We start from the raw sequence: 21,323 nt of genomic DNA, 5'->3' as shown, positions 1-21,323 counted from the left end.
GGAGCGCCGACGAGTCGAGCAGTCGAGCAGTCGAGCTCAGAGTCGATCGATGCGCTCCCGCTCCAGGGGCGGCAGCTGGGAATCTCCTTGCGCACGCGCGGGCGGGAGGGGTGGGTCGGGGCTGGGAAGAAGCTTGAACCCGCGCCCCGGGGTCCTGCGGCGAGGCGGGAGGGAGGGGCGGTGACTCCTCAGCCAGCCACGGCTTCGTGCACCTGTACCCCACGCAAAGGAAAGATCCTGTATAGTTCTACAGGCAGCTCCTCATGCCAGCCGCCCGGGAAGTTTCCTGGGTTTCGCCCTTCTCGGGGCTCCGGGGGCCTCGGGGTTAACTTCCCTTTGAGAGCAGCGGCTCCCTCCGCATTCGGGGCCTGGGCTTGAACCCCGGGCGGCTCCGGGCGGTCTCCCTCGCGCGCTCACCCGCCGCGGGAACCACCTCCCGGAGCAGACAGCACCCAGGTGGCAAGCACCCCAGGCCCCCGCTGCACTCGCCGGGTGAAAAGCAAAGCTCCTTGCCACCCTCCCCATCTTCACTCCCCACAAAACGCCTAGATTGCTCCAGCATAATACGAGTTGTTGATGCTTAACTAAGTGGGAATCCAGAAAGCGCCTGCAGTCATCCCTCTACTCCCCAAAGGCATGTGGAGTATCATCTGAGGTATGAAACGGCTGTTCCAAGCCAAGGGGGATCTAATCCTGTGTCTTCCGATAGACTTTTTTGAGAACGAAATTTATTTTGCTAGCAGAGAAGTGGATTTAGTGGGGAATGGCAGGGAATGGTGAAATTCAAGACAAGCAAGGTTCAGGCAAACCATCGGTGAACCCCACAAACACGGCCAGGGAAAGTTATCTTCATGGGGCAGAAGGAGGAAATTGGAAGGGGTCGTTTTGAAAGACAATCCATTGGAAAAGGGCAAGATCTCAGAGCCATGAGGGTTTCTCATTGGCTGACTGGCAGAGGTCATGAATTTCTTGGAGGAGATGCAGTGTACATCTTTTTTCTGCTGGGCCCTGTAATTGAGGATTCTTCACCAGGGGGGATTCTGTAGTTTGGTCTGTAATTGGAGTTTGTGACTGGCAGCTCTTCCTGTCATTGACATTGAGTGGTACTCCCCTTTCTAACCTCCCCAGCCCACTTGAGTGAGGTGTCTCTTTATTAATTTTCCTGCTTCTCCTTAAGTACTCTCTCTGAGCCTCCTCTCCTCATCTGTAAACTAAGGATCATAGTAGTACCTCCTTTTGCAGCTACTGTGAGGGTTAAGTGAGCTAGCTAAATGTAAAGTGGTGAACACACCGTCGGACACAAAATATATGTTTTATGTTATATCTAAATTCTGGTTATGATTTGTACATACGAATGAAGGAGCCAAATAGGTTGGGTTTTTAAATGGGGATTTTTATTTTTATTTTTTTTTTAAGATTTTATTTACTTATTCATGAGAGACACAGAGGGAGAGGAAGAGACACAGGCCGAGGGAGAAGCAGGCTCCCTGCAGGGAGCCTGACGTGGGACTTGATGCCTGGACCTGGGATCACACTCTAAGACCAAGGCAGCCGTTCAACCCCTGAGCCACCCAGGCGTCCTGGGGATTTTTATTTTTTAAAAGATCACCTGAAGTTGCAACAACTTGAAAATAATGTACACTCCTTAAAGGTGGAGATTTCTGTCTACTTTGTTCACTCAAGTACCCTAAGTAACTGATACTCAATAAACATGTATTGAATGAGTGAATGAAGCTTCATGGAAAATTAGGCAGCACTAAACAAATGTGATAGTCTACAAAGATGCACTTAAGTGTAGGACGTGATGATACACAATCACAGAAAAGCATTATTTTCATATATATATTAGAAGAAATGTAAGTAGTCCTGTCTTAGTTAAGGAAATATGAGTGAATATAAAGGGCATATTCTTGACACATTAAAAGAGAATATAAACTAAATAAAATGAAAATAATTTCTGAATAACAAAGGAAGGGCTGCCTTGCACATTAATATGGGCATCTGAACAATTAATTCATTCCATTTAATGCTACTGAAGATGACCAAACTATTTCTCTGAAAATAAGCTATAACCTGACAGTATTATGCAACTGTTTCTGGCCAAGAACTCATCATAACCATTGAAAGAGAATGAGGTAGGACTTTGCAAAGATGAGAAGAAAATACCACAGAAAACACAGAGACCCTAAAGACAGACTATGCAGCACGTTTCATTAACAACTAAATAATAGCTACTATACATTACTCCGTAAGAAAGAAATCATCTAATGCCAACTCAGTGACAATGATTTGCAGGCTATTTCCCAGGTTCTTTTAAAAAGAATTAGTGCATTTTGCCTGTCCTTGGGCAGTTGCTCTGGGCTTTCCAATAGCCTATTAACGGTCCTCCATAGTTTCCTGAATGATTTTGAGAAACCAGTAATTGAAAACAGGAGTGAGAAAGGAATGACGGGGAGAGAGGAGCTTTTCTGGTTTTGTGAGAAGCCTTGCATGGCCTGGTTATAGAACTGTGTTAAGAGCATTAGAATATCTAAACCTTGGTCAGATGTATTATAAGGCAGCTGAGGCTGGACACCTGGTTCCTGGACCTACTTTAAAAGCATAAGCAGAACTATAGTTGCATTAGTTGCATTATTAACTTAGCTCCACGTTCCATTTTGTTCCCTACTTATTTATCTTTTCTGTGCCTCTTATCAACCATTAACTTTGCTGTTTCCACTCCCACCCCCTGTTTACCCACTGAATGTAGTAAGCCAACAGGGACCCTATGATGCTAACATTTGTATTGAACTTAACTGCTTACCTGATTGCCAGGTCCCAAAGGGGGCTTCATTGGCTGAAAGAAGGCATATCTCCAGATTGTTTCAAGGTCCCACCCCCCAGTCAAGTTTTCAAGAAACCTTCACCCTCCCCTGTGTATTCACCTCCTTCCCCAAGCATACAAAAGCTGTCACTGGGCTCAACAGTACAAGGCAGCTTTGGGAATGGTCCCCTGCCTTCTCCTTGGGCTGCCCTTCTGATAACAAAGCTCTCCTTGCTTCAGAGTTGGTGTCTCAGACATCGGCTGGCTGCGCATCGGGGGCCTGGACAAGTCTGAGTTCTGTATCACAACTGTCATTCCTTTAGAGCTAAATTCACCTCTTGAGGGTCAGATCAGGAATCAGTGTCAAAACCTTACATGTTTTTCTAAAATAATAGAAGAGCAAATGGTATTCCTCGGAGTTCTGCTCAGTCTAGTCTCTCACATTCCAGTTAAGCAACATGATTTACGTTCCTGTGGAACAGGTTTTTTATCAAACCAAACCCAGAGGCAGCGCTATAACACCGTAGCCAGGCTTTACGTGTCTACTAATGATGAAATTCACTTATTTTAGCAGTAGCAGAAGAATGTCTACAAACAATTGGGAATAAAACTGTGTCAAGACATCTAACTTACAAGGATGATAACTGAGGTGTCTCTTAGTGACTCAGAATATACAAATATTTACTTACCTTATCTGTACATGTTTTATGTCTCTCATTAAATGTTTTCAGTGTCTTGCTGCAGTAGTTCTGAGATGAAGCCATGTTTACAGGAAAATGCATCATAAAACTGGTGGATAAATTTTAGCTTATTTATGTGAGATGGAGCCAAAAAGTGTAAGACGATTTGTTTGTAGCTTCTTTCTCTCCCCAGGTGGCGATTATATTAAGAAATTTATGTAGAGTGAAATTATTTTCACAACAAGCATTAAACAAACCTAGACATTATTGTTGAGTACTAAATTAGGTTTACCTTTTCCTAGCTGGTTGAGATTGTTTGCTAAAACTTCCTAAAAAGCACCCCACCCTTGCAATTTGGGGAGGAAATCATTTTGTGTGATTATTTCAGTTCACTTCAGCCTTTACATTTTATTCTTTTTGGAAATATTCTTTTTTTCTTTTTTTTTTTTTTTTAAAGATTTTATTTATTCATGAGAGAGAGAGAGAGAGAGAGGCAGAGACACATGCAGAGGGAGAAGCAGGCTCCCTGCAGAGAGCCTGATGTGGGACTCAATCCCGGGACTCCAGGATCATGCCCTGCCCCAAAGGCAGGCGCTAAACCGCTGAGCCACCCAGGGATCCCCCAATATTCTTGTTTTCAGGGAAAAAAAAAAAAAACCAGAAGTGACTATCACTTCTGATATGTACTACTGTGTCAATATTAATAACGAGGTGTCATTCACATCCACAAGAATAATAGCATCTCCCCCTGACAGGTGGAATCTAAGTTAAGCTATGATAATATACGCATTCCTTAAAGTTTGGAAGCAGTAGTTTGCCTTTGAAGACCTGATAATTAATCCAAAGAAATGTGTGGGGATGGGGTAGGAGGGGGACCTGAACTTCTCACTGCTCAGTATTATGATATGTGCAAGTTGTGCTCAGCATGGTGTCTTCTGACCTCCCTTGAGGTAATAATGTCGCACAACTGCCATTCTCTTTGAGACTGGAAAAATAAGATGCCAGACTTATTAGGGCCACCTAACAAGCAAAACGTTATGCAGATAACAATTTTTAAGTAGAGTACGTTGTTTTGCTTCTATGATTTAAAACCGTAAATTTTTTTGAGTCTCAGCCCTATGACAATTGGAAAAATCCAAATTTAAAAAAGGAAAGTTCTTTTTTAAATGTTGGACTTCAGTTATGGAATCTCACACATGGTATATCATCGATTTCATGGACATACCCCAGATACCTTAATCCAGTGCTTCTCAAACATTAGTGTACACATGGATCACCTAAGGGTTTTGTTAAAATCAAATTTTGATTGAGTAAATCTGGGATACAGCCTAAGAATCTACAATTATATCAAGCTTCCAGGTGATGCTGATGCTGATGGTCCCTTATGATAGTTTGACAAGTAAGATCCAAAGCATTTCCTCTTTAAGAGAATTAATCCACAGACTATCCGGTATCTCACAATAATTAGCTCTGAAGTCACGGAGCTACTATCAGATACAGAATACTATCTTCTTCTTTTTTTTTTATTTTTTTCAGAATACTATCTTCTTATGCAAACACAAATCAACTATTTCTTTCAAAGGAAGTACTATTTCTCTGAAGCTTTATTTTAACTGCCTTCCACTGGCCATTTAGAAATAAATCTTAGGTGAGAGTGACAAAGTCTGGAATTTATACGCCATACTGAAGAGAGAGATTGCTTCACCGTTCGTGAGGCTCAGAGTCACCTTGTTCATGGTAACCATTATATCGGTGCACAAACATTCTGGTTCTTATTTCCTGCCAGGCTCATGGAGAGCTTGCACTTCTCCACATCCTTTGAAAATTGTCACAGTACTGTAACATGTTTTGGCTACTGAAGTCTGAGGACATGAGATACACATCACCCCTAGGCAGGAACATTAAGAGCTAGTGTACAATTTGTCAAGTGCCCTTTTTCCTGGCTTTGTGATCTTGGAAACACATCCCAAGATGGGATCTCTGTCAAGCTTATGTGACTGAGTGATTTCAATGGGTAGAACCCCCCCCTACACACATATGCCACTTCAAATTGGTCATGTAACATAAGCAAGAAATAATTAACTGAGACTTAGGGGTTATTTGTTAAGGTGACATAGCATAACCAATCCTGCCTTATATAATAATTGAAACCATCTCTGAGAAATAATTCTTAGAATGTTTAAGAGTTGGGATGCCTGGCTGGCTCAGTTGGTGGAGCATGCAACTCTTGATCTCAGGGTTGTGGGTTTGAATACCATTTTGAGTGCAGAGATTAGTTAAAAAAATAAAATATTTTTTTAAAAAAAGAAAGTCCAAGAGTTTTACATGAGTAGGTCCACAATTTGGGACTGTCTCTGAGTGCATAAGAGGTTATGTAGCTGAGATGGCTCATTACTTTTGATGGGAAATCAAAGTAATCAATTTATAACAGCAATTGGCTCTTGGACAACGCAAGTTTATACCATGTGGATCCATGTATACACAGATTACTTTTAATAAATTCAGTACAACACTGTAAATGTATTTTCTCTTCCTTATTTTCTTAATAGCTTTCTCTAGTTTACTTTATTGTAAGAATACCATATATCATACATATAACATAAAAATATGTTTATCAACTGTGTTATCAGTAAATCTTCTGATCAACAGTAGTAGTTAAATTTGGGGGAAGTTGAAAGTTAAATGTGCATTTTCAACTGCAAGAAGGTTCAGCACCCCTAACCTCCACATTAGGGTCAACTGTAGCCATGTTTTGAATGACATTTATGTAGTAACTTAATCCTAGACTTATTGGGCACATATATTAGATGACTATATAAGAAAATATCTTGAGGCCTAGCTGAGAGAAGAATCTGTGGTTGGTAGCATTTCCACATATCTTAAGAGATGGGCTCTAAAAAAATAAAGAATCGTCATGCTCATACTCTAATTTTAGAGTGGTCAGAATCATCTTGCAACAAGAGACCAAGATATGTATAAAACAGTTCAGGCAAGATTTAACAACATCAGACAGTTAAGATTCTTATCACAAAGAAGTTGAAAAGAAAAAAATGAAGCCTCTAGTTTGAATTGCAGATTATTTTTGGACATGACAACCCTGGAGATTATTTCTGTCTAGGGAATCCAAAACAGTTATGTAAATGAGGCTAGTACTTCCTACTCTATTTTGTTTAAAGTGAATGGGGATCAGTTCAACTATTGTAAATTTCCCTAACATCCACTGGCAGAAACATCATATCACATAGGTTAATGAGTTTATTAAAATGGATGTTGAAAAATAGGAAATAATATTTATCTCTTATTGCTATGGAAAAGTCTCTCCTTAATCAGGCTTTTATTTTTCCACGTTTAATAGGAAGCTGCTTTCTAACATTTAATGTTACCAAATTACTTCAGCCTCTGAAAGATATTAATATAACATAATACATTTTGTCAGTTCAGTAGAAGATTCTAAGTCAGACTGGTCAGTTTAGAAGTCTGAAAGAAATTAGTTATAAGTTATTTCCTCGTGACTGAAATTGCAAATGTCAGATTTCATTACAGGTGACTAAGAGTGGAAGAGCTCCCCCTTTGCTTCATTCAGCAGAGGGTATCCCAGAAATCTTTGTACAATGATAAGCTTTAAATAGCTTAAAACAGGAGTAAAACTTTGGGGGTAATCTTGTCCTTATTGAATGGCTAGAAAATTCTGTGCTAGCTACTGAAGATGTGATTGTAAGCAGCACAGATGTGCTAGCGGGTCTCATGGAGCTTCTGATCTCTTAGAAGTGTCAGACCAATAAATAAATGCTTGTGAAGAGCTACTATGGGGATATTCCCAATACCATTGCTGCGTAACAAACTGCATTGAGACTATGTCTCATCGGCTCTGTTGGTCAAGAATTGACCAGAGAGTGGCTAGGTGTGGCTAGGTGATTCTTCTACTCCTCCTGGAGTGACTGTAGTCACTCAGTGGGACTCTGCTGGTGGTTGGGGTGATGTAGAGGATCCAACCAGCTTCATTCATACATTTGGTGTTAGGAGTAGCTAAAAGACTGAGCTCACATGGAACTGGAAACTGGAGCATCCATGCATGGTGTTTCCAGCCTGGTGGTCTCAGGGGAGTTGGATTGTTTACATAGGGGCCAGGTTCCTCCAGACCATATGTCTCAAGGAAATTAGCAGAAGCTTCATGACTTTTTTTTAACCTAGCCTGGAAAGTCACACGACAAAACTTTAAGCAATTTCTTGTTGGTTAATGAGGGAGTCCTAAGGCCAGCCTAGATTCAAGAAAAAGGAAACTGGATTCCATTTCTTGGTGTGGGAATAGCAAATTCACACTGTAGAAAGCTTGTGGGAAGGGAGATATTATTATAGTCATATATATATGACTATATATATATTTTTTAATGGTGAAAGCTTGTGGGAAGGGAGATATTATAGTCATATATATCTGACTATATATATATATATATATATTTTTTTTTTTTTAAATGGTGAAAAACTTTGTACTTAGAATTAGCCAGCTGGACTCAGTTTAGATGATCTCACTTTTGTTGGCAACATCCAAAGCATCATAGTCAGGAGCTAGTTGAACATATGCCTTATTCTCTTCATCAGGCTTGACCAGGGTGTTAACCTTGACCATATCAATGTCATAGAGCTTCAACGCCTGTTTGATCTGGTGCTTGTTGGTTTTGACATCCACAAAAAGTAGAAGTGTGTTGTTGTCTTCTGTCTTCTTCATGGCTGACCCAGTGGTCAGGGGGCTTGATGATGGCATAGGGGTCAAACTTGTTTCCCTTGAGGGTACTCTTCTGAGGATATTTGGGCTGTCTTCAGAGCCACAGTGTCTTGGGCCCTCAGAAGGTAGGTGATGTGCAGATCTTATTTATGACTATCATCAAAAATGCAATCTTCCATAGAAAGAAAGAAAGGAAAAACACAAAGATGGAGGGAAAGACTTTATAGAACTGAAGGTAATAAAGAGCAGGCAGTTAGAAAGGTAGTAAGTAGGAGGGGGACAATGGAGACCTCCCTAGGCAGAGTAAATACTTCCTGCAAAGGGATTTGCCAAATTTGAGGAACTAAAAACAACAACAACAAAACAGCTGGAGCTGGAGTAGGGAGAGTGAGGGGGAGGGTGAGTTTCAAAGATCAGGTATTATTTTATAATCCATGTTAAGACATCCAAACACTATACTAAGAGCAGTGGAAATCACATGTTTAAGAAGAGAGTAACATGATTTGAGGCTTTGAATGGATCTTTCTGAATGAATTGGAGGAGTAAAGTCTGGACCAGGTAGGAAATGGTAGTAGTAGCCATGCTGACGATGAGGGTGGCCTAAATTAATATGGTAACAGAGAAGAAGACAGACTTGGGTTTTATTTAGAGATGTAACTGAGAGATCTTGCCGGTAGATTGAACATGGAGAGGGTTGAGATTGTGAGATGTATTGGTTTCTTATGGCTGCTGTAATAATTGTGAAAAGTGAAATAAAATGGAGGCAGCTATATCAAGGGGTTTTAAAATGGAACCAGGAGGCCATTAAGGAAATGGGCTCTTTGCACGTTCTCACTGGGTAGAACCATGAACTTTTGAATGGGTCCAAATCCTAAATATTCCAAGGACTCTGCAACTTGCTTCAGTAACAGACTTTTGCTTAGTGACTGCCTTAGCAACCATTTATGTCTACCGAGATGTTTTCTGCCACCAACATGAATCAAAATCTTCATAAACAACCTATATAAGCATTGCATTTCATCTTTAAAAACTCCTAACTTCTGTTCCCTAGTGCAACATAATGTGAGTTTACTACCTGAATCTCTGCTCCCCGAACTGTAATTCTGAGACCCCAAATAAATGCTTTCGTTTTATTTCAGTTCTGCCTCTCCTCTTGGTTGACACAAACTACCACTAATAAAGTGGCTTAAAACCACAGAAACTTATTCTCTCACAGTTTTGGAGGAGAGACATCTGAAATCAAGATGTCACAGGGCCATGCTTTCGCTAAATGTTCTAGAGGAGAATCTACTCTATGTCTTTCTCTTACCTCCTGGTGATGCCAGTGATCCTCGATGTCCCTTAGCTTGTAGCTACATTGTTCTGCCTCAACCATCATATGGTGGCCTCCCTGGGTCTTTCTCTGTGTCTCTCCTCCTCTTCTTATAAGGACACCAGTCAGATTAGATGAAGGGCCCACCCTGTTCCAATGTGACCTCATCTTAGCTAATTACATCTGCAAAGACCTGATTTCCAAACAAGGTCACACTCGCAGGTACCAGGGGTAAGGACTTCAGCTCACATTTTGGGGGGCATAATTGAATCCCACAGTATGAAGGGGAAAAAAAAGGAATAACCAAGGATGCTTCCCAGGTTCCAATGCACATCTTTGGAGGAGTAGTGAATGGTGTTGAGGCATAAGCCGACTGGAGGAAGCAGCTGGAGAATCCAGTGTTTATTTTGAATAGGTCAAGTTTCATATGACAGTGACATGCCCAGGTGGGGATGTCAAGCAGATAGTTGAATAGACAAGTCTAGAGATTTCTGAGGGGAAATCTGGACAGGAAGCCCTATGATGAAGGAATCATTCAAGCAAAGTGAGAAGCAAGGGAATGCAGGATAACTGGCTGATGAGAACAGCCTAAAGCCTAAGAAGCTTCCATTCAATGTCTCAAGTCATAGGAAAGAAAATCAAGGCCAATGCTGCTCTAGTAAATGTCTAACAATTAGCTCTCCAGGGGGAGGAGAGAAGAAAGCCAATTCCTGTGGTGTAAATACTCCTACCATGGTCACAGGCTTGAAAAATTCCAGCAAATTTAACAACTGATTTCTTACAAGCTGGAACAAGCTGGCTACAGCACATCCCTGAAGTCAAGGCCCTGGTTCAGGCTACTGGCTGTGTATGCTGAACAATCAGCTTATCCTTGCTGGGCCTTAGTGTCTTTATCTATGAAATGAATGGCTACCCCTAATGGTTTCTTCAGTGCTCCTTCCTGTTCTCACATAGCATAATCCCAGCAGTAACGTTTGGTTCCATCCTGATGGTCATGGACCCTTTGAACAGAGTATGTGGTATTTTCCAATGAAAGAGCTGAATGGATGAGGTATAAGTGGTATAAGTAGTGACACTCCTGTTCTGTGACTAGCAGTTCCTAGCTTTCAGATGTATATGTACACACATAAAGGAGGAAGACTGGAAAATGCTCTCTCACTCTCTGGAGTCCTGTTGGCAAGTCTAAGCTCTATTCTTCTCTCCTTAATTTGCCCTTGCCCTTTCCCCAAGAAGTCACCTACAGGCTACCCCTTGGACAAGGTCTGTGCTTGGGTGTGAAGAGGTCTGTGGAAGCCCTAAAAAGGGGACCCAGGCCATTTAGACAGAGGATTCTGATGGATCCAGAGCATAATCTATGAAAGAAAGGGATATAGGCTCTGGTTGTTACAACCACTTGGCCCCGTGGACTGGGAGGGGCTTCTCTTGCCCCTCCTGCCTAAGGAGGATGCTGTCAAAGCATATGGATTATATGAAATAAAGTAATAGGAAATAACCTACTACAAGTTTAACGCATAGTAGGTGCTTAAAAAGGTGGATTCCATTTCTTCTCATGGTTGTATTTGACTCAGAAAAGTTCTTTCTATTGGAATAAAAAATATGTATTAAGCGCATGCTTTCTATGGTGGGGGCAGCAGGCGTGTGCAATACACTATCTCCACTCTCACAGGCATGACAAACTTGTTGAACAGAGAAGACACTTCAGAAGCGTAACTGATCCAAGAGGTGCTTTATGAAATATGGTACATACCCTGGCTCTGTGGAATGCAGAGAAGTGGGAGAATTTGAGCTTGGAAGCTCAAAGAAAACCACATAGAAGAAGCTCTGGGAATAAATAGACAAGTAAGGCATTCATAGGTTATATTCAGGAACAATGAGTGGACTATGGCAGAATGTTAGAGTTGGAAAGCAATGTTAAATAAACTGGAATAAATAGTGCTGATCAGCTTCTTTTTATCTTTGATGCTAGAAAATGAAAAGCCAGGCTGACTTTCTTTTAATGCTAAAAAAAGTAAAAAAAAATATTCAGATATATTTAGGGTTTTTTTGCATGCAAATTGACCCTTTGCCAGGGAGATGATCCAAAGCTGTTAATAAACCAAGACAGGAAGAGGATTTATGAGGGAAAGGAGAAAGGAAAGAGAAAAACTATGGACAGTCTGGAAACAGTGAATCTTAGTTTACTTGTTTTGGGTAAACTGATTTTCTGGGAGCTGGCCAAAGGTTAGATGGTCCAGCTGACCTTGAGCAGGCTGACTGGGCATGAATACAATCATTTTATATCTTTGTGGATGTAGGGAAAGCCTTTGAGAGCTAAAGTGAGGCACATACATATGGCAGGCAGGACATCTCTTCAGCATTAGCATCTCTGCCTTCCTTAGGCCACAACACACCATGTTCTTCTTTGGAGGTTATTATTTATTTATTTATTTATTTTTCTTTGGAGGTAATTTAATGATAGTATAGGAAACTTTGAAAACCAAGCAGAAAATCACACTTCTAATATAATGTTTCTATGGAGGGGTATTACTTCATGGTCTATTTTATATACTTATATTGCATAATTATAATTCTAGTGAATACATAATATTCATATAAAATCTTGATTTTTATCTTCTATTACATCACTGCCCTCTGAAGATTTCTTTTTTTTTTTTTAATTTTTATTTATTTATTTATGATAGTCACAGAGAGAGAGAGAGGCAGAGACACAGGCAGAGGGAGAAGCAGGCTCCATGCACCGGGAGCCCGATGTGGGATTCGATCCCGGGTCTCCAGGATCGCGCCCTGGGCCAAAGGCAGGCGCCAAACCACTGCGCCACCCAGGGATCCCCCTCTGAAGATTTCTTTACAGAGAGTTTTTGCCTCTCATCACTTCTTCTCCTAGCTCCTCAGGGGCTTTGGGTAAGCAGTTAAACACACACCGAAAAGGAAAAAAAAAAAAAAAAGCAAAATTTAGAGAAACAAAAATTCATAAGAAGAAAAAAAAGAGGTCTTTATATAATTGAAAGTTTGCTTGTGGAGGGGGAACCTGGCTTGCTCTGAACAGTCCCAGTGCTCTCAGTTAAGAGGAGGTAGAGGGGCACCTGGGTGGTTCAGTTTGTTAGGTCTGCCTTTGGCTTGGGACACGATCTTGTGGTCCTGGGATTGAGCCCCACATCCAGCTCCCTACTCAGTAAGGAGCCTGCTTTTTCTTCCCTCGCCCCCCATTCATGCTCTCTCACTCTCTCTCAAATAAATACATAAAATCTTAAAAAAAAAAAAAAAAAAAAAAAAAGACCAGGAGGTAGAAGTCACAGGGAGATAGGTTTCACTTTGTAGAGCTCACTGAGAATAAGGCTGGCTGTTTCAGGGTGGTGAGTCCTCATCCTTGGGGGAGTTCAGGTGAAATGGGAAGGACCAGGGACACTTCTGCAGGTATCTAAGCCTGGAATGTGGGGCAGGAATGAATGGCACCTCAGAGCCTGACCTAAGCTGTTAGGCTGCTCTGGTTTTCTATAGTCATGAAAAATCATCTTAAAAATTAGTTGCTTGAGACTGCAATAATCATTTGACTATTCTCTCTCACAGCTCTCTAGGGTTGACTAGGCTCAGCTAGACAGCTCTTTGAGAGATACCTCACATCAGACAGTGGCAGGGTTGGAATCATCTCGAAGACTTCCTCACTCCTATGTCCCCTACCGGGGTTGGCAAGACTCAAACAGCTGCAGGACTGGAGTGCCTGATATTCTTGGGCATCTCTGTCTCCTTGTGTGTGGTCTGTTCAGCACTGTGATTTCAGGGGAGTGGACCTCTTGCATGACAGCTCAGAACTAGAAATGCATGTGGCAGGAGAATGAGAGAGAGAGCATATGTGCCAGACAGAAGTTGTGTTACCATTATGATTCAGCCTTCAAAGTCACATAAAATCTCTTCTGTCATCATCCGTTAATTGAGACAGTCACAAAGACCTGACCAGGTTCAAAGGAAGAGGACGTAGACTCTACTCTTGATGAGAGAAGTGGAAAATTTCTTTTTTTTTTAAAGATAATATTTATTTAAGAGAGAGTACACATGAGTGGAGGAGAAGCAGAGGGAGGAACAGAGGGTGAGGGACAAGCAGATTCCATGCTGAGTGCAGAGCCCAACGTGGGGCTCAACACTATGACCCTGAGATCATGAACTGAGCCAAAATCAAGAGAGGGACGCTTAGCCAACTGAGTCACTCAAGCACCCCAGAAGCAGAAAATATCTTGAAATTCACGTGGGACCAGAGGTATTCCTGTGTTCACTTTGGAAAATACAAACTTCCACCTGAACTTTCTAGACGAAAAGTTTTCTCACATTTCTGGATAACTCTCTCAAAGGCCAGGAGCGTCTCTAATATAAAGGTCATAACAGAGGTCTGCAGTCTTATGTGAGGAGATATTTCTTATTTTCCCCAGTTCCTGAGATCAATCCTGAACTGAAGAGATAGTGACATTCATGAGTAGTGCAGGGAACCAAACATGGGGCTAGGTGCATATCCCTCTCCACTGGGATTCCTATGGAGAGGGAACACCATCAGGACCCACTGATTAGCCTTAATCTATAGGTTGGGAAAGATGGATCGCACATTTCTCTCCATCTGCATCAGTGGGGAATCGTGTTCTACTGCTAACAGCAGAGATTCATTTGTGGTAGCTTGAACTCACAGAGATGTATTATATAAAATACAACTGAAAAACAGCTGAGTAGGGCAGGTCCACAAAGTCTTCATGGGTCAGTGTTCCCTCTATTGTTTTGCTCTTCTTGCTCTGTTTTTCCATTTCCATTCAAAAGATCACCTCATGATTTAAAGTGGCTGCTGGAGTTCCAGCTATTATATCCACATTCCTGGCAGCAGGAAGGAAGGAGAGGTGGTGTATCTCACTGTCTCTTAAGTAGGCTTCTCAAAAGTCTCAAACTATACTTCTATCTACATCTTTTTGAACAGAACTTAGTTTTATGGGCTCACCTAGTTACAAGCAAGACCCAGGAAATGTAGTTTCTCTGTAGGAGATGTCTGGAAGGTCTTGTTTCCTAAACACAAAAAGTGAAAATTAATATTTGCCTTATCTGTCAGATTTCAACTGAAGAGGTTAGAAGAGATACCCACCCAGTTAAATGAATCTTAGAGACCTTTCTAGTGACATGTAATTGTGCTAACATTTCTACTTTTTGAGTGCCTTCAAGAAATGAGAGATTTAATTCAATATTTCAAAATCTGAGATGGGGACTAGATTCGGTGGAATCCATTTCCACTCTGAACAGTGGATGACAGTATATGAATCATTTTTTCAATACAGCCCCTCCCTCCTGCCATTTCCCCAATTTGCCCTTTCGGTCTAAATGACTGAAGTCACAGCTAAAGCAAGATATAAGAGGACAATCTGAAACCTAAAGGATGGCACTAACTCTCTGAAGCATTCAATGAGCTGATCCCTGAGACTCTCTTCGAGGTGCTGGCAATTTCGGTAAGTGTTGCTATTAAGACATTTACTCAGGGTTATATACACATGAGTGTACATGCCCATCTGCCTGGAAAATGTTAGGAAATATTTTCCTAGCTTTCTCCACCTGCAAATATCTTACACTTAAAGGCCCAGCTGAAGTCCCATTTCATTCCTGAAGCTTCTCCCAGCATATACACTTTCATGTCTCCCCTCTCTGTACTCAGGTACTGGTTCTACTGTTTGCATTTAAGAATTAATACCCAATATTTAACAAACATTAAGAGAGTTCTAACATGAGTCCCAAACACTTTGGGACTTTGATGTGGCCTGTTAGTGTTATATGTGGGATTCTTATCTCCCCAGGTTGAGTGTGAGCTCATTGAAGGCCTCACACTTGTTTTGCAGCATTCCATTTTAGGCATTAAATAGTTCCCGGTTAATAGAGTCCTGTAGATGGCTCTGGCACTAGGCATCAGAAACCAAAGGCATATATACTAACCATGTATTGAATGTTTCCTCTAAGGAAAAAGAGTCTTACTCTAATTTTTTTTTTTTTTTTTTTTTTTAGTTAAACTCTGTGCCCAATTGGGTTCCAACTCATAACCCTGGGATCAAGATGCACCATGTTCTACCAGCTGAGCCAGCCAGGTGCTTCCTTACTGCAAATCCTTGAATCTCAAAAGCAAACTATAACACACATTCCAGAAGAGCTAGAATGGAAAAGACAGACAACACCACATGTGGAATTACTGGAATGCTCAAATATTGTTGGTGGAAGTGCAAATTAGTACAGCCACTCCAGGAAGACTATTTGATTGTACCGACTGAAGTTGGAGATAGGCATATTTTATGACCCAGCAAATCCACCTATCTACATGCAAATTCAATAGAGATAGCAACACAGCAAACATGCTGTGCTGTTCAGAGTGCCATTTGTAATAGCCCCAAACTAGAAACGACCCATATGGCTTTCAAAAGTATAATGGATAAAGACATTGAATAAGATGTAAATTCACATAATGGAATATTACGTGATGACAGATATGGACAAACTATCACTACAGGCAACACCAGGGATACATCTTATAAACATAATGTGGAGTTAGAGCAGCCAACTATAAAGAAGGCCTCACTGTTTTGTTTCATTTATATAAATTTCAAAAACAGGCAAATAGATCTATCGTATTAAAAATCAAGATAACCTGGAGTAGGAAGGTGTCGCCCATGGAAAGGGGCTTAGCGAGGATTTTGAGGGTGTTGGGGATGTTGTACTTCCTAATCTGGGTGCTCGTGATGTCAGTACAATGAAACACAAACTGAGCTGTCCACCCATGATTTGTGCATTTTTATCTATGTTCTGTCTCAGTAAAAGCATACTAGAAAACAAACCCAGAAATGACAAGCTGTGGTATACCAGAGAACCTCCTAACTTGCTTGTAGCTCTAACATCCCATGATTCTTTTCCATTGGAAAAAGACTAGAGGATAAGTTCTTTGATTCTAGGTCACAGAAGGAAATTCTAATCGGCAAGGAGGAGCCCTGCGGCCAGTCATCCTCTGTACCTGAGCCCGCTGTTCGGTGTCCCAGGTTCTGGGAGTGGTCCATGCATAGCAGTGCAGAGCATCCTTGGCAGAAGAGGAAGACTGGCTCCAGTGGCACTTTCTAGATGTCTTGCTCCGCTTCTCTGCCATCAGCCTCCGTCTCCTTTATTTTGTCAGGGCTTTCCTCCCTGGCACCCCCGGTTTTTGGGTCTGACAGTTGGCTGGGAGAAATGCCCCCTTTTCTCTCCCTTTATTGGCATCCATCTTAGTTCTTCTTGTAATGGCTGCTCTTGTGAGCTCACACATCCCTTGTGTGGTGTGTTCCTCACCCACCGTACAGCTAAAATTATCCTATTGGCTTTTCCTGGTGGCACACAGCATTTCAAAGTTAAAAACATCAAACGCTCTCCCTGTCTGCTTACCTCTCAATGGCATTCTTGTCCATTTTGATGTGCTCCACTAGAGTGACAGCTCAGAAAAAACCATCAAGGGGAAAGAAAATCAAGAATACAAGTACTAAAGATGGGCAGAAGGACCAAAGGTAGAGACAGACAATGAACGGCACCTCCCAGCCCATCACTTAGTTATTAGGCACTCTCTGCTCACACCTGAGGACAGGTTACAAGAACAGCAAGCAACGTCAGGTGTGCCTTCACAAGCTCCTGACCTAAAGGGCATGCAGGATGTAGGCAAATCAACAATGAGAAGTCGCAAATGAAAAATAATGTAATGATGAAATGGAAATGACGTGGGAACACAAAAAGGGCACGGGGCTCCCCAAGACAGTGCCATTTACATAAACAAAGCCTCATGGAAGACAGGTTAAAATTGGAAACACTTATCATGCAGTCGGAGTCTGAGGCTGGTTGGAGAGATTAATGGAGTGTGTGGCAGGCTGGCTCCATAATCATGAAATATAGACAGCCCAGAGCCTGGCCCTGTGAGCGGCACTTGGGGGCTTTTCCTGTGGAAGATTATTTCCTAGGGAGGGAGGTGACCATGTGAAGCTGAGGACATTTTTGAGCAAGGAGAAGTCAAATCTAGTCCATAGTGGAAGAGTTGTCAGGATGAAAATCATGAAAGTTCTACTACTTATTGTACTTGAAGCATTCGAGGACTTGGCCTTTCTTCCTCCCTCCCCAGTGCACGGTCCCGGCCCAAGTTCTACTTCTTTGAGTCTGATTCATTCACTGGGACTCTGGGGGTGGACAGTGGTGGAAATAAAGAATATTGGTTTATCTATTTATCTGTCCCCACCCCTAACATAAAATACCAATCATAAGACAACCTAATCCAACCATTAAAGGATGAGCCAGATGTGAGAGGACCTGTCTCATCAATTTTTAATTTGTGTTATTTTCTGGACTGCAAACCAATTGGGTATAATAGAGAAAAATAGCCCAAGTTATATGGGAACTGCTTGAAATATAATACTCATGATGCTCAAGACTGGATCTTACTATCACCATCACTATGCATGTTTTAGGGAAATAAAGAAACTGAAGAAGAGGGATGTCCATTTTATTCATTCATTCATTCATCCATTCATTCATTCAGCAAGTAATTTTGAGCTCCTACTGCATGCCTAGACACAGGAAGTCCACTCAATTGCAAGTCAGTGCTGAACAGCAGACACAATCAAGAGCTGGTGCCCTAGTCTGCACAGGCTGCCCTCACAAAATACCACAAACTAGTGGCTTAAACAGCAGAATTTTTACTTTCTCATAGTTCTGGAGACTGAAAGTCCTCAGAGAGGTAGTTTCTCCCAAGGTCTCTCTCCACAGCTTGCAAATGACCACCATGTCCTCATGTGACCTTTGCTCTGTGAATGTATTTTTGACGTCTCTGGTGTCCTAATCTCTTCTTAAAAAGACTCCAGACAGATTAAGGCCCACTCTAGGTGGGTCTCATTTTAACTTAATTACCTCTTTGAAAGCGCTTGGAAATACTGGGGGTTAGGGCTTTAACACAAGAATGGAGGTAAGATGGGCATGGACACTACTCAGCCTGTTACAGCTGGGAAGACAATTTGATCCTTTGGCCAAGGTCATGGGACCTTAACTTCATCCCTCTAAACTGGAGCTGGAAGGTTTCTTTTCCCTAGCAACATCAGGATTCACAAAAAGTCTAAATCCTGAATGCCCATGGAGTGTGGTAGAGGAAGTACACTGGGGCAAATTCCCACATGGGGATCCAACAGTCCACCACCTGTAGAACAATGATGGCTTGTGTGGACCAAGGAAGCAACTGTGTCCAATTGCCCAGACTGTTTGCTAAAAACACTGAAAAGGAAACATCTGCTTATACTGTATTTTTTTCTTTTTTCCCCCCTCTGAATGCTTTAAAAGTGAATAAAGTGGATTTCAGTAACCCTGCCACACAAAGCTGGATTCATGCTTTCAGTAATCCCCTTGGTGCTTGTCACATTCATTCTTGCTCTGAGGCACTTCAAACACTGTTGATTTCTTCTTCCATGAATCTGAATGAAGGTAAGGCTGTGGAGCCAAGTTGTTCCTGCTTTTCAGGGTGGGATTTCACAGTCAATCTGCCAACTCATTAAGAGCACCCACCCCTTTCGGTTTTCCGGATTTATTCTGATTGTAATTTCTCTTCGTCTCCTTAATCTTGAAATAAAGAGCTTTTGGGCCTAGCAGTGTATTATATCCACCAAAATATTCATTTACTTCAATCTTTCAAGATGATTTGGAAGAAGATTTAAAAATGTTGAAAAAGAATGTGAACATGGCTGAGCACTCACGATGCATTGCCTGCACAACGTACTGAAAATGCGTTCTCCACTTTAGATTTCTTGATCCCTTTAGAAGGCAGGGAAATAAACAGTTCAGATGCAGCCAGTCATAAGAAGATAAAGATCATTGTATGGTTCTATATGCCCATTTTTCTCTCTCCTTTTTAAACCCTTTGTAAATAGGCAAGATTTGGAAACCCAGGTACTATATGGCATCGTAATTGCTTGTCTGGAAAGGCTGCAGATAATTTGGTGAATCACCTTCCTGCTTTAAGTTAAAAAGGCTGCCTTTGATGGGGAACAAAGAGCAACCATCTGCTTATTCAGGAGAAGCCCCCTTATGGTGCAGAAGAAGCAGCCGGGAGGATGCACCTTCTGTGCCAAGTGCTAATATAGATTCCTTCTATAACTTAAGAGATCATTTTACATCCCATTGTCTCAGGTTCCTTCCCATGAAAATGGCAGTCCTTCACCAGGTTCCTGGCTCACAAGAGTCTTATGCAGAACAATTAAGGGTTAATTAATTAATTGGAGAACAACCAAGCATGAGAGATACTGAGAATGTCTACTGCATTTCCTTGGCTTTGGGTAAGGCCACCCTTAAATCAATTTTAATCAGAAGCTTCGGCCTCAATTTTTCATTAGTAGTCATACTTCCAGGTTTAAAATGAACATGAATCCCTTGAATACACTTTTTTCCCAAATCATATATATTCCCCCCTGCAAGAGTGACCTTTACTAACTACTTCAGTGAGTTAATCAATAAATTATCTTGCAATAAATTTCATAGTTTTGTTGTGAGTCATTGAAAATAACAAGGGTTTTTTCTTTGTTATTTAACATGGGTTTTTTTTTGTTGTTGTTGTTACATGTTTAAGGTAAATGGGAGAAATCCCATACAATATGAGGTTGCTTATTTCCATCTTTTATCCTCAGAGATAATCCTGGCCCAAACCCAAGACAGAATAGTGGCAGACTTTGGATGCAAAGTCAATGACTTAAAAAAAAGAAAAATCTCTGATCACCTGCTGATCATCCAAATGCTAGTTTTCTAGGGTGAACATGACCTGTTTTCCTCCCCATCTCCCTCCTGGTGCTCATTCTGTGATGGAAGTTGGGCTGGCGTGCACATATGTAGACCAAGACAGCTGCATGAATGGATTTGTTCCCTGCTGCTGGGGGAGCTGATGCTAGTTCTAAGCTCAGCCCTAAAGGGCTGTAGTTCAAGTGCCTTTAATGTTCCAGATCAGTGATGCCCAGGGGGTAGCTGAACTTTCATTTCCTTACCATCGTATTCTATTCTAAACAGAATGGGACCACTCACTCGTGTCCTGGAGAAAGCAAGATGGAGCTCCGCATTTTACCAAACAACCTGCTTTCCCCCCCTCTCACGGCCACAGCAAATCATACCAGTTTCTTCTTGAATGTAGAAAACCTCTAACTTGGGCTTAGAGGTACAGCCTGCACTGTTTCCAGTTTCCCAAAGAAATATGCTGCTACAGTCCTCGAAAGAACATATTCTTCTTCTACTCCATGCAAACTGGCAACTTTGTATTCAATTCATTGAACCAATGAATATTGATGATCAATGTGTGACAGAACTAGGAGCAAACTATTAGGAATAAAAAGAAGGTATCAGACACAGTCTGATGTGAGGTCAAAGTCGATGTGGGGGACCAGATCAGCATAGCAAGGCAAGAAGGTTAAGCCTAAATTTATTGGTTTGACCTCCTCTTAAAAAATCTGGTCAGAGACCAAGTGGAAAGATAGAAAAAAGTCCAAGAGAAGATGAAAGTTTTTCTTTGGGGTTTAAGTATTCAAAGTCTGAATCTGGGAATACCCTGAACTCATATTCTTGGCGTAGAAATTCTTACACTTTCATGAATTCAGAAGAATTTTTTTATAAGCTCTTACAGATAAATGTCAACTTTCTTTTTACTACTAATAAAGTGAGTAGAGAGGCCTCAGAGATAATCCAACCCCCTCATTTTAAATATTGGAAAAATTGAGCTCCCTAGCTAAATGATTTGCCTAAAATCATGTTTAAAAAAAAAAATGGTGGACC

The 21,323-nt window shown here is 41.5% G+C and overlaps 1 long non-coding RNA gene across 1 annotated transcript; it reads left to right on the top strand.

Annotated features, from left to right (window-relative positions):
• Nucleotides 1–138: 138 nt before the first annotated feature.
• On the top strand, nucleotides 139–19,154 carry LOC129498342 (uncharacterized). The gene is made up of 3 exons (XR_008662108.1): nucleotides 139–655; nucleotides 14,822–14,989; nucleotides 15,537–19,154. It is a non-coding gene; the product is annotated as an uncharacterized LOC129498342 (long non-coding RNA).
• Nucleotides 19,155–21,323: the final 2,169 nt, after the last annotated feature.

The sequence above is a fragment of the Nyctereutes procyonoides genome, unplaced genomic scaffold, assembly GCF_905146905.1.
Source record: "Nyctereutes procyonoides isolate TBG_1078 unplaced genomic scaffold, NYPRO_anot_genome, whole genome shotgun sequence".
Lineage (NCBI taxonomy): Eukaryota > Metazoa > Chordata > Mammalia > Carnivora > Canidae > Nyctereutes > Nyctereutes procyonoides.
This window is presented reverse-complemented; position numbering and strand designations above follow the sequence as displayed.